This window comes from Vulpes vulpes, chromosome 3 (genome assembly GCF_048418805.1).
Source record: "Vulpes vulpes isolate BD-2025 chromosome 3, VulVul3, whole genome shotgun sequence".
In the NCBI taxonomy this organism is placed as follows: domain Eukaryota; kingdom Metazoa; phylum Chordata; class Mammalia; order Carnivora; family Canidae; genus Vulpes; species Vulpes vulpes.
Genome location: NC_132782.1, coordinates 32086980 through 32101127, shown reverse-complemented (window position 1 = coordinate 32101127; position 14148 = coordinate 32086980). Strand labels below are relative to the sequence as shown.

The window sequence follows — 14148 nt, the reverse complement described above, 5'->3', positions numbered from 1 at the left end:
CCCGGAGGCTTCTTTAGCCAGTAGGTTTGCAACAATGGCAGTCTGCCTCCCTGCCTGTACCTCCAAGATCAGAAGCAGCAATCACGATATAAATCCCTGATACTTGTCGGGAAAGATCCATATTGTCTACATTAGCCCCCCAAAATCACATTCATGACATGTCACAGATGCAGACATGGATGTCTGCCATGTGGCCGAAGATGAGGATTGAGTGGCCACCACATGCTGAGAGTGGAGAGAAACCACAGTGTGCTGCCCAGTCTTCCCCCCTGAAGGCTGCAAGCCTTTGAAAAGACCGTAGAATTTCAAAATAGTTACATCAGACATATTCTTCAAGTACAATTTTTGTCTAGAATGGGAGATGTTTTCCTGGAGCTTCCTGCTTTGCCTCCTTCTCTAACACCATTCTAAGACCATTCACAGTTATTGTAATCCTTGCCTTTCTGAAAATTTGTTCCAGAGGTGCCTGGGTAGGCTCCATCAGCTAAGCGTCTGACTCTTGATTTCAGCTCAGGTCATGGCCTCGGGGTTGTGAGAGTGAGCCCTGCATGGAATTTGCTTGGGATTCTCTCTCTAAGATATATTTATTTTTTATTTTTATTTTTTTATAATAAATTTATTTTTTATTGGTGTTCAATTTGCCAACATACAGAATAACACCCAGTGCTCATCCCATCAAGTGCCCCCCTCAGTGCCCGTCACCCATTCACCCCACCCCCTGCCCTCCTCCCCTTCCACCACCCCTAGTTCATTTCCCAGAGTTAGGAGTCTTTATGTTCTGTCTCCCTTTCTGACATTTCCCACACATTTTCTCTCCCTTCCCTTATATTCCCTTTCACTATTATTTATATTCCCCAAATGGATGAGAACATATAATGTTTGTCCTTCTCTGATTGCCTTACTTCACTCAGCATAATACCCTCCAGTTCCATCCACGTTGAAGCAAATGGTGGGTATTTGTGATTTCTAATGGCTGAGGAATATTCCATTGTATCCATAGACCACATCTCCTTTATCCATTCATCTTTCGATGGACACCGAGGCCCCTTCCACAGTTTGGCTATTGTGGACATTGCTGCTAGAAACATCGGGGTGCAGGTGTTCCTGCGTTTCATTGCATCTGTATCTTTGGGGTAAATCCCCAGCAGTGCAATTGCTGGGTCGTAGGGCAGGTCTATTTTTAACTCTTTGAGGAACCTCCACAGAGTTTTCCAGAGTGGCTGCACCATTTCACATTCCCACCAACAGTGCAGGAGGTTTCCCTTTTCTCCGCATCCTCTCCAGCATTTGTGGTTTCCTGCCTTGTTAATTTTCCCCATTCTCACTGGTGTGAGGTGAAACAGTCAACAAAACTAAAAGACAACCTACAGATGGGAGAAGATATTTGCAAATGACGTATCAGATAAAGGGCTAGTTTCCAAGATCTATAAAGAACTTTAAACTCAACACCAAAGAAACAAACAATCCAATCATGAAATGGGCAAAAGACATGAAGAGAAATCTCACAGAGGAAGACATATACATGGCCAACACGCACACGAGAAAATGCTCTGCATCACTTGCCATCAGGGAAATGCAAATTAAGATTCATTTATTTATTTATTTGTGATAGAAATGGAGAGAGAGAGAGAGAGAGGCAGAGACACAGGAGGAGGGAGAAGCAGGCTCCATGCTGGGAGCCTGACGTGGGACTCGATCCTGGGACTCCAGGATTGCGCCCTGGGCCAAAGGCAGGTGCCAAACCGCTGAGCCACCCAGGGATCCCCAGGATTCTCAATCTTGATCTCCTTCTGCCCCTCCCACCCTGCTTGTACTCTCCAAAAAAAATGTGTTCCATCTGTTCTTTGTTTTCCAACATTTCCAATTTGGAGATTACTGGACACTGGTTCTAAACTGACACTAATTTCAGGAGACCTAAAATGTCACTGTGGTCCACAAGTCAGCACGGGGGCTTAGGGAGACCAGGTGAGCAAGGCAGTTTGGTGCCAGGGCATCTCCGAGCGCACCTGGTATGTTTCCAGAGCGATCTTGTGTAACGGAATTACATTTATTGAATTCACATACTCAGTAACTGGCCGAACCGCGTTGCTTCCCTGGCTGCTGGAATAGCGCTATACCGGTAGGAAGGAAGAGGGGTAGAATTCACTAGAACTCTTTCTACTTAGGAAAATAGTAAACCAACAGAAATTCCACATTCTGGAAGAGATTAATGCCACCATGAAGGACTTGAAAGGACTTGGAAAATTGGGGGGTGAGTGGTGAATCTCTCATAGGTTATTCAATTCACATATCTGGCCTGTGCAGAAAACAGAAGGATCTTGTAAAATGATGGTAAATTCTAGTAAGCTTAACTAGATGGTATCTCCAATTGTAAGTGTTGTTCCAGATGTGGTTTTATTGCTGAGCAAATTAACACACCCCCCATACCTGGGTATGCAGCTTTTGATCTGGAAAATGCCTTTACCACACCTTGACATCTATTAGTAAAGACCAACAGAATATTTTTCCTTTAGCTGGCGAGACCAGAAGTACACGTTCCCTGTCCTACCTCAGAGGTATATCTGCTCTCTAACTATATATCATAATCTGGTCCACAGGCATCTTGATTGCCTTTCCCTTCCACAGGACACCACATGGGTCCTGATGGCATTATATTGATTGACCTAGTGAGTAAGAAGTAGCAAATACCCCAGAGTTATTGGCAACACATTGGCATGTCAGAGGGTGAGAACTAAATATGATAAATTCAAAGGCCTTTCTCCTCAGTGAAATTTCTAGAGGTCCCTTAGCACCAGGCATGTCAAGATATTCCGTTTAAAGGGCAAAAAAGAGGCAGAATGCCTAGTGGGCCTTCTTGGAATTTGGAGGCAACATATTCCTCATTTGGGTCCATTTACTGAGTGACCTTGAAAAGCTGCTAGTTTTGGGTGGGACTCAAAATGAGAGAAGGCTCTGCAATAGGTCCAGGCTGTCATGCAAGCTGCTCTGCTACTTGGGCTGTATGATGCAGCAGATCCAATAGTTCTCAAAGCAGCAGTGGTAGGTAGAGGCCTTCTGGATGTGAGTCACAATGTGGACACCTAGTATTTGTGAGGGAAGTCCTATTATCCTCCAAAAACCCTATCATCTCTCTTTGGGGAACAGCTTTTGGCTTGCTACTGGGCCTTGGTAGAGACTGAATGCTACCATGGGCCACCAAGTTACTATGCAGCCTGAGTTTCCAGTATTAAGCTAGACATCGTCTGACCAATAAAGCCATAGGGTCGGGCATGCACAGGAGTATTCCATTGTTGAATGGAAGCGGTCCATACAAGATTAGGCTTGTACATGCCCTGAAGGCACAAGGAAATTACACGAAGACATAACCCAAAAGCCCATGGACCTCACTCCTGCTACATTACCTTCTCTCTCCTAGCCTGCATCTATGGCCTCCTAGGGATGTCTGCACTATTAGTTGACTAGGAAAGTGAAAGCTCAAGCCTGGTTTACAGATAATATGCACGCACCATTCAAAAGTGGACAAATGTGGCACCACAGTCCCTTTCTGGGACATCCATGAAGGACAGTGGTGAAAGGAGATCTTCTGAGTGGGAACAATCAGGTGCAGCTAATTGTTCATTTTGCTTTGGAAGAAGTAGTCAGAAGTATGGGTATATACAAGGTTTTGGGCTGTGGCCAACGGTTTAGCTGGATGGTTAGCAATTTGGAAGGAATATGATTAGAAAATTGGTGACAAAGAGGTGTGGGGAGGAGAAATGTGGATAGACCTTTGAGTGTTCAATAAACATGAAGATATTTTTGCGAGCTACTGTACTGGGTGGGATCATTGATCTCAGTTAGCAAGGGGAAATTGGGCTGCTACTACACAGTGGAAGTAAGGCCAAGGGTGTCTGAAATACAAGCGAGCCTTTAGGATAACTTTTACTACTACCAGTTTCTGTGATTAAAGCTGATGGAAAACTACACTGATCCAATTCAGGCAGGAGTATTAATGATCCCCACACTTCAGAAATGAAGATTTGTGTAATCCATCTGTCTAAGAACTCCACCTAAGCCCCACACATTATTAAAAAGCTCAAAATGGATATCAAGCATATGTATACTGTAAAACTATAAAACTCTTAGAAGATAAAATAGGAATTCCTTGTGCCCTGGGTCTTGGTAAAGAGTTCTTAAACATGACAAAAAATGGGGCAACTGGGCGGCTCAGTTAGCGAAGCCTTGGACTTTGGCCCAGGTCATGATCTCAGGGTCCTGGGATTGAGCCCTGTGTGAGGCTCTGTGCTGAGCTGGGAGTCTGCTTGAGGATTCTCTCTCTCCCTTTGCAACCCCCCCCATCTCTTCAAATAAATAAATCTTTAAAAACAAAACAAACGAAAAATCTCAGGGCACCAAAAGCATGATCTGTAATAGGAAAAATTGGACTTCATAAAAATTAAAATCATTTGTTCTCTGAAAGATTCTGTTAAAAAGATAAAAAGACAAGCTACATCCTGAGAGAGAATATTTACATGCTATATTATTTGACAAAGGAGTCCTATCTAGATTATGTGAAGAAGCCTGAGAACTCAATGTTTAAAAACCAAACAATCTAATTATAAAATGGACACCCAAAAAGAAAGACACAAAGAGAAATTTCATTGAATAAGATATACAAATGACAGATAAGCACATGAAAAGATGTTCAACGTCACTACCCTTTAGTAAAGTATTGAGACCGTGATAAGGTATCACTACACAGCTATCAAAATAGCTAAAATATAAGATAATGGCATACGCAAGTTACCTCAAACTGGATTAAAGACCTAAATATAAGATCCCAAACTCCAAAACTCCTAGCAGGAAACACAGGGGAAAGCTTCGTAACATTGGATTTGGCAGTGATTTCTGGGACGTGACACCAAAAGCATAGGCAATAATAGCAAAGACAAATGGGACTACATCAAACTTTAAAACACTCATGCATCAAAGGGCACAATGGACAGAGTGAAAAAAGTCTATAGAATGGGAGAAAAGATTTGTAAATCATTAAAGTGATAAGGGATTAATAATATAAGGAGTATGTAGACAACTCCTACAACTCAACAGAAAAAAATCAAGTAAGTTGGTTTAAAAATGATCCAACAATATGAACAGACCTTTCTTCAAAGAAGATATACAAATGACCAACAAGTTTACAAAAAGATGCTCAACATCACTAATCATTAGAGAAATGCAAATCAAAACCACAGTTAAATATCACTCCACACCCACTAGGAAGAGTACTATCAAAAGATCAGAAAACAACAAGTGTTGACAAGGATGTGGAAAAATGAGAAGCTCTGGAAAACCACTATGGGAAACCGTGTGGCAGTTCCTCAAAAAAAGCAAAAGTAGAACTACCGTGTAATTTATCAATTTCATTTCTGGGTATAATCCAAAAGAATTGAAAGCAGGTCTTGAGATATTTCCACACCCCTGTTCATAGCAGCATTATTCACAAAAGGTGAACACAAGGGGATCCCTGGGTGGCTCAGCAGTTGAGCGCCTGCCTTTGGCCCAGGGCGCGATCCTGGAGTCCCAGGATCGAGTCCCGCGTCGGGCTTCTGGCATGGAGCCTGCTTCTCCCTCTGCCTGTGGCTCTGCCTCTCTCTCTATGTCTTTCATGAATAAACAAATAAAATCTTTTTAAAAAAAGGTAAACACAAGAAATCCATGAATGGATGGAAGAATATACAGAGTGTGGTATATACATCTACTGGCATGTCATTCAACCTTAAACGGCAATCTTGTCACACACTACAGAATGGACATTAAGCCTAGTATTATGAACCAGTCACAATATGACAAATACTATATGATTCCAGTTAATGAGGTATCTTAAGTAGCCAAATTCATAGCAATAGAAAGAATGGTGGTTACCAGATGTTGGGATTAAGGGGAGAAGGAGGGCATTGGTTAATGGGCATAGAATTTCAGATTTGAAAGATGGAAAAGTTCTGGAGATCCATTGCACAACAACATGAATATACTTAATACCTCTGAGCTATATGCTTATAAACAGTGAAGATGGTAGATTTTACATTATTTGTAGTGTACCACAATTTTTAAGAAGATAATCACATACTAAATATTGGGGAGGATGTACAGCAACTGGATTGCTCCTACACTGTGGTAGGGTAGTAGATGTCCCAGCCACTCTGGAAAGCAGTTTTGCAGTTATTTTAAACATTGAATATACCTGTATCACACAGTACATCAGTTGTGCTTCTGGGCATTTGTTTCAGAGAAATGAAAACTTATGTTTACACAAAGATTCGTATACAGTTCAGAGTAATGCAAAACTGTTGTCTGTTTGTGGTAGCCATACTGCAAAACAACTATAGAGTTTGTCAGTAGGCAAACGTTAAATGAACTGTGGGCCACTGATATCAGGGATTTTACTCCACAGTGAAAAAAATTTAGCTACTGATGCCTGCACAACGTGGATGGATCCAGAGACTAAAGCTCAGTGATAAAAACCAAATCCCAGAAGATTATATGCTATATAATTATATGATATTTATATAGCAATCTAGAAATAGCAAAAATAAGTGATGGAAAACAGATATGTGGTGGTGGGGTGAATGTGAATATGAAGAAGTAGCAAGAGGGAACATTTATGTAGATGGAATAGGTTTTTTTGTAAAGATTTTTATTATTTTTATTTATTCATGAGAGGCACAGAGAGAGAGGCAGAGACACAGGCAGAGGGAGAAGCAGGCTCCTGCGGGGAGCCCGATGTGGGGCTCGATCCCAGAACCCCGGGGTCACACGCTGAGCTGAAGGCAGACGCTCAACCGCTGAGCCACTCAGGCATCTCTGGGTGGAATAGTTTTGTATCTTGAGGGAGGTAGCAGTTACATGAACCTACACATGAGCCAAATACTGTACATACACATTGCATTGTCATCAAATAATTCTATATTGTACCCTATTGTGAAAGATATAATAATCATTAGGGGAAACTTGGTGAAGGGTTAATATGACTTTTCTGCCCTGATAACCTCCTGTGAATCTATAATTATTTCAAAAAGAAACATTTAAATAAAAGAGATTTTTTTCCTGTATTTAAAGTTGTGTACATTATATCACTGACCCTGTATTGAGAATTAAAATAAAAACTGGATTGATTTGGTCATTGAACAAGACAAAGCAATATGCTTGTTTTATATGGAAATTTCAGAAACCTGAAATTCAACTCTGAATAGTCACCACCCCAGCCTCAGGGATGCTGCACTGTGGCCAGTGTCCGCATAGTTTGGTCAGCTGAGAGAACTGAACTTCTGATTAGCATCCCATCATTACTCTGGAACCCTGAGGAATAATTTACAACTAGGCCAACCTGGGAGCCGTCTGTTACATCAGAAGGTAATTGTGCACTTGTGACTGATGGTCTTAATGACCCTAACAGGAGACACCCGGCACCACCGAGTCCCGCTCAGGCTCCTGTGTACATGCTGTACATGCCGGGCTGAGTCACTGTACACAAGGCCAATTCCATTTTGGATAACAAAGCAGTTAGTGCCCAGGGGGGAGATGAAGTCACATGGCCCCTTCTCCATAACCCTGACATCCTGCCATTGCTCTTCAGCACGGCCCATGAGCGTTGTCCTCCTGCCCTGGAGCCACAGAGACGGGCTTTGGTAAGGATGCTGCTGTGACTGGGGTCTCAGGGCTGCAAAGGAGATACTAAGTCCTTTCCTGAACTCTGCTACTCATTTTATTCTCTTCTTTTCAAATCTAAACTTGATCTTCTATCTCTTAAAATTTCTCCTTTATTTCTTCTTTGTATTAATTTTTTATGGTATGATAAGTATTTTGGTTTTGCTATACCACTTTATAAAAAAGATTTTATCTATTTACTCATGAGAGACAGAGAGAGGGAGGCAGAGGGACAGGCAGGCTCCCCATGGAGCAGGGTCCCTGATGCAGGACTCAATCCAGGGACTTGGGGATCACGACCTGAGCTGAAGGCAGATGCTCAAACGCTGAGCCACCCAGGTGCCCCTACTATATCACTTTTTAAAAATTGTTCTATTATTTTCTTTTGCTGTTATATTAGTTAATTCCCCATTCATTAAATTCTTAAATTTCTCCTTTGGCTTTCCTAGCTATCTCCATCTTTCTTCTTTAATTGCATGTATTAAAAAAAATCTCTACGTTTAATTGAGATAACATTATTAGTGCACATTGTCTTACGTATACTTGATGATAGATTGACATATACCATGTACTGATTGCGTAGCCTAGTCTTTGCCTTTCCTCCTTATTCCTTCCTGGTCCTTCACACTTTGGAGCTCATCCAACTTACTACTCCTTCTATTCCTATTTCTTGCTTTCTTTATTGGTTGCACTTTCTCTTCAGCTTTTATGCACTTTTTGTTGTTGTTTTGTTGTTTTTAAAGATTTATTTATTTATTTGAGAGAGAGAGAGAGAGTGTGTGTGAGCAAGTGTGGGGTGTGAGAGGGGCAGGGGGAGAAGGAAAGAGAGTCTTAAGTAGACTCTGCTTTGAGTGTGGAGCAGGACCCGGCTCCAACTCAGGACCCATGAGTTTATGATCTGAGCCAAAACCAAGAGTTGGACACTTAACCAACTGCACCACCCAGGTGCCCTGTATGCACTTGTTTTTAAGCCATTTTTAAAGATACTCTACAGTCTTTTATTTCTTTTAATTATGTACCTAATCGTTTTCCCCCAGGTTAGTATTTTATGTAATTTTTCTCATTATTCCATTTATCTGCTTCTGCAACCCTGTCATTCTCCCTTTCTGTTAATAATCACGGTATTTCTGCTGTTTCCAAGATCTTCACTACCATACCCTATTTCCAGAAGTACATTTGTTGTCCTTTTGCATTTCTTCCCCTTTTCCTTTGTTTCTCTTATAGTCAATATTCCTTCTTCTAGCCTGAGTACAATGCACATACCCAAATACATTCTGCATACCAGAATTTGCAGTTATGTTTGTGGCAAAGAACTCCTCCTCCCTAGGGCTTGTTAGCACACTCACTTTATGTCTTAATTTTAGAGACATAAAAATCTTTTAATATTTTTATTTACACTTGGGCTTTCAAAAAATTCAAGAAAAATATATTGGGTCTAATCTCTTGAAGATAATTATTCTATAAAATATTTAATAGATTTGTTTCTACAATTAGGTGTTCAGTGCATATGAAAATGATATTTTATGTGACATGATATCAGAAATATCTCAGGTCATACTTAGAAAAGAACCTACACTACGGTTGTAAACCATACTTCTTTACTTGATCACATGTATCGGGACTAAAAAACTGTGTTGATTGACTGCTGGGAACTCTAATTTGTTTCATAAGGTGCTCCTGGCACCAAACCCATCATATCTTAATGATGTAGCTTCATACTGATTTACCTTGATACTTCATGGAAAAATTCTTTACATTCTTTTCTTCCTTTAAAATTGCTTTGATTATTTTTGACATTGTGAGTATCATAGACATTTGTACAGGTGAAAAAATCATCTTGAGAATCAGACCTGGATTCTATAATACTTATGCATCATTGTGGAAACATGGACATTATTTGCATATTATATCTTTGAGGCTTTGAACATGAAAAATTATATCCTTTTTCTCTTACTGCTTTCACATGTCTTTTGTTTTTATTTATACTTACTTGATATTTTTATACTGTTTAGGTAGTATCTCAACCTTAAACTTTTATTTTATAGAAGGAGTTTGTTTCTGGTATATAAATGCAAATGGTTATAATATAGTGATATTTTTATCCATTTACCTTGTAAAATTCTTATTTGTAATTTTTAAACTCTAGATTCTTTGCAGTTTATACTTAGAAAATGATACCGCCTAATGAGAAAATTGTGGGGTTTCTTTCCTTTCCAAAATGTGTGCTAGTCATTTTCTTGCCTTAGCTTGTAGATCATCTCCTCTGGTACAAAAAATGGTGAGTCAACCTGGTATTTTCCCGTTCAAAGTGAGGTTGCAGTATTTAGTCATTTTGCAGGATGATCACAGGCCCAGATAATATTTTCCTAAGTTAAGCATGTACCATTTTGTTCTTGGTTTCCTACCATTTGTTTTAATTTTGAATGCACTTTGAATTTTATCAAGGAATTTTGATACAAGTATTGAGGTAGTCATAGTTTATGTTGTGAATATAGTTAATTTTATTGACTTATTTATTTGATTTTTTTTTACTAATTTATTTTTTTAATTTAAATTCAATTTCCTGACATATAGTACGTCATTAGTTTCAGATGGAGTTTTCAATAATTCATCAGTTGTGTATAACACCCAGTGCTCATTCCATCACGGGTATCCTTAATGCCCATCACCCAGTTACCCCTTCACCACCCACCTCCAGCAACCCTCGGTTTGTTTCCCAGACATGAGTCTCTCATGGTTTGTCTTCCTCTCTAATTTTTCCCCATTCAGTTTCCCCTTCTTCCCATACAGTCCCTTGCACTATTTCTTATATTCGGCATATGAGTGAAACCATATGATAATTTTACTTTTTCCTGCCCATTTTGAGGATTTTTTTTTTTTAACTAATTGCTATGATTGAAAATTCCAGGATAATACCGAAGGGAAGCAGTGAAAGCAGGCATCTTTAAAGGTCTTGTGCTTGATCTTAGGAGGGGAGCTTTCAGTCTTTCAGGCACCATTTAGTATGGTGCTACTTTTGGGGTTTTCATATATGCCCTTTCTCATGTTAAGGAAGTTACCCTCTATTCCTAGAATATTGAGTATTTTTTTTTTATCATGAAAGGATGCTGTTTTTTCCTCCCAAATGCACTGAAATGATGGTATGTATTTTCCTCTTATTCCATTAATGTGCTATATTACAGTATTTGATTTTATATGTTGAACCACCGTTGCATTCCTAGGATAAATTTCACTTGATCATAGTATGTCCTCCTTTTAATATGATACTGGATTTAGTTTTCTAGTATTTTGTTGGGGGATTATGCATTTATGTTCATAAGGGATTTTGTTCCCCCCCTTTTATTTTCCTTGTGATGCCTTTGTCTGGCTATGATATCAGTATAATGCTGACTTCATGGAATATGTTAGGCACTGTTCCCTCCTATTCTTTGGAAGAATTTGAGAGGCATTAGGATAAATTTTTTATTGGAAATTCACTAGTTAAGCCACGTGATCCTGAGCTCTTTTGAAGGGAAAGGTTCTTGACTACTAATTTAAGCTCTTTATTTGTTTAGGGCTGTTTAGATTTATTTTCTATGTTTTCTTTTTTTAAAGATTTTATTTATTTATGATAGACATAGGGAGAGAGAGAGGCAGAGACACAGGCAGAGGGAGAGGCAGGCTCCATGCCGGAAGCCTGACGTGGGACTCGATCCTGGGACTCCAGGATTGCACCCTGGGCCAAAGGCAGGTGCCAAACTGCTGAGCCACCCAGGAATCCATATTTTCTATATTTTCTTGAGTAGGTTTGGTAAATTTTATGTTTTTAGGAATTTGTCAATTTCATCTAAGTTATCTAGTTTGTTGATATAAAACTGTTCATAATATTTTTTTTCTGTAATATTGTTAGTCATGTGTCCACTTTTCTGATTTTAGTGCTTTGAATCTTCTTTCTTTTATTCTTAATCCATCTAAGATTAGTCAATTTTGTCAATCTTTGAAAGGAACAAACATTTTGTTTTACAGAATTTATTGTATTCTTACTCTCTGTTTTGTTTCTCTGTCCTAATCTTTATTATCATTTTCCTTCTGCTACCTAGGGTAAATTTGCTCCTCTTTTTCTAGTTTCTTTATATATAAAACGATATTATTGTGTTGTGTTCTATCTTCCTTTTAAATATGAACATTTACAGTGATAACTTTCAAATTTTAAGCAAAATAAACCATATATTATAAAACAACCAATAGGCCAAAGATAAAATTCAGAAAATGCTCAGAGTTAGAACTGATAAATGAATTCATCAACATGACACATGAAAAGATGCTCAATGTCACTGATCATCAGGGAAATTCATATCAAAACTACGAGACATTATCTCACATCTGTCTGAATGTCTAAAATCAAGAACACAAGAAACAATAGGTGAGGATGTGAAGATAAGGGGAACCTCTTGTATTTAGGTGAGAATACAAACCTGTGGAGCCAGTTGTGTTCCCTCAAAAAGTTAAAAATGAAACTGCCCTACGATCAAGCAATTGCACTACTAGGTATTTGCCCAAAGGATACAAAAATACTGATTCAGAGGGACACAATGCACCCTGATGCTTCCAGCAGCATTGTTTATAACAGCCCAAATGTTCATTGACTCATGAATGGATAAAGAAGTGGCATATATATTCACATTCATATTCATATTTATGTATTTCTCAGTTATAGAAAAAGAATGAAATCTTGCCAGTTGCAATGCCCTGGATGGAGCTAGAGAGTATTATGTTAAGTGAGATAAGTCAGAGAAAGACAAATACCATACAATTTCACTCATATGTGGAATTTAAGAAACAAAACAAACAAGCTAAAGGGAAAAAAGGGAGAGAGGTAGGTAAATCAAGAAACAAACTCTTAACTATAGAGAACAAAGTGATGGTTACCAGAAGAGAGGTGGGTGAGGAGGATGGGTGAAATACAGAATGAATATTAGGGAGTGCACTTGTCATGATGTGCACTGGATGATGTATGGAAGTGTTGGGTTACTGTGTTGTATACCTGAAACTAATACTACACTCTATATTAACTAACTGGAATTTAAATAAAAACTTAATAAATAAATTGAACAACATTTCTTTTTAAAAAATTTTAATTTATTTTAGAGAGAGAAAGCATGAGCTTTTACTTTTATTAATTGGCACAGAACATATGATACTCTCTGTCTTCATAAACATTGAAATCTGTTCCTTGACAGTTCTGTTCTTTAAGAACCTCGATGATCCCTCGTATAGCTACGTAGTTGCCAATTCTGCAGGAAGACTCCCTGAAACTTGATAGCTTAGCCCTCAGTCTCAATTACCTTTACTATTTATATTCATAATCAAATTATTTGTCTATAGGATGTACTGGACTTGGTTTGAAGATCTAAGAGAGACTGAAAGACAATGATTTCCAGTGACATAATTTGGGGGATTTTCTTTATCTTTCAAACTTGTATTGGTTTCATGGGGAATTCTTTGTTATTGTTATTTGTACATTATATATGTACACATGTTTAATTTTTCCTCATAAGAAGCCTGTAGATATGATTCTTGCCCACTTAACTTTGGCTAATGCTCTGACGCTCATATTCAGAGGGATTCCAAATATAATTACATCTTTTGGAATTAGAGTGGAGATGGGCGATACTGGATGTAAAACAGTGCTCTATATTCAGAGAGTTACCCGGAGCATTTCTCTGTGCACAACCGCCCTCCAGAGTACATTTCAGGCAGTGACTATTACTCTAAGTAGTCATAAATGGGCCTGGCTCAAATACAAAATCCCTGCATTCCTTCAACCCTCCTTACTTTTCTTCTGGATGATCAACATGGCCATCTATTCTGTGGTCCTTTTACGAACTGTGGCCAACGGGAATATCACCGATGATAGACTTGGGTATCAGATTGCTTATTGTAAAAGCAGTGCACATGATGGCCAGATATCATCAATATTTCTAAGTACGGTATTCCTTCGAGATTTGTCCTTTCTCTCTCTGATGACATGTAGTAGCATCTACATGGTGAATATCCTTTACAGACATCACAGAGCAGCTCAGAATGTTCGCAGTACCATCCAGTCTTCACGCTCTCCTGAAAACAAGGCTACTCACGTCATTCTCATACTGGTGAGCTGCTTTGTTTTCTTTTACTGGACCAACACCTTTCTTACTGTTTATTTAGTTTATACAAGTAAGAAAAAGGAGCAACTGGAGAAATTTAATAACTTTTTTTCATCATGTTACCCAACTATCTGTTCTTTCTTTCTAATTAAAAATGAAAATAGAATAAATTTCATGAAACCCCCAAAAAGATTTTTCTCTTCTTAAAGAAAATTCATTGATCATAGAACACTCTTTAGCATTCTTCTGCACCACAGGAGTCATTTGTATGAATATAGATTAACATGCTTATCGATGACATGAGTTACATTTATCGTCCCCATTGAACTGAGTTAACAAT

General features: G+C 38.8%; 1 pseudogene; it reads left to right on the top strand.

Annotated features, from left to right (window-relative positions):
* The first annotated feature begins 13059 nt into the window (after window positions 1-13059).
* LOC140598115 (olfactory receptor class A-like protein 1) lies at window positions 13060-14148 on the top strand (annotated as a pseudogene).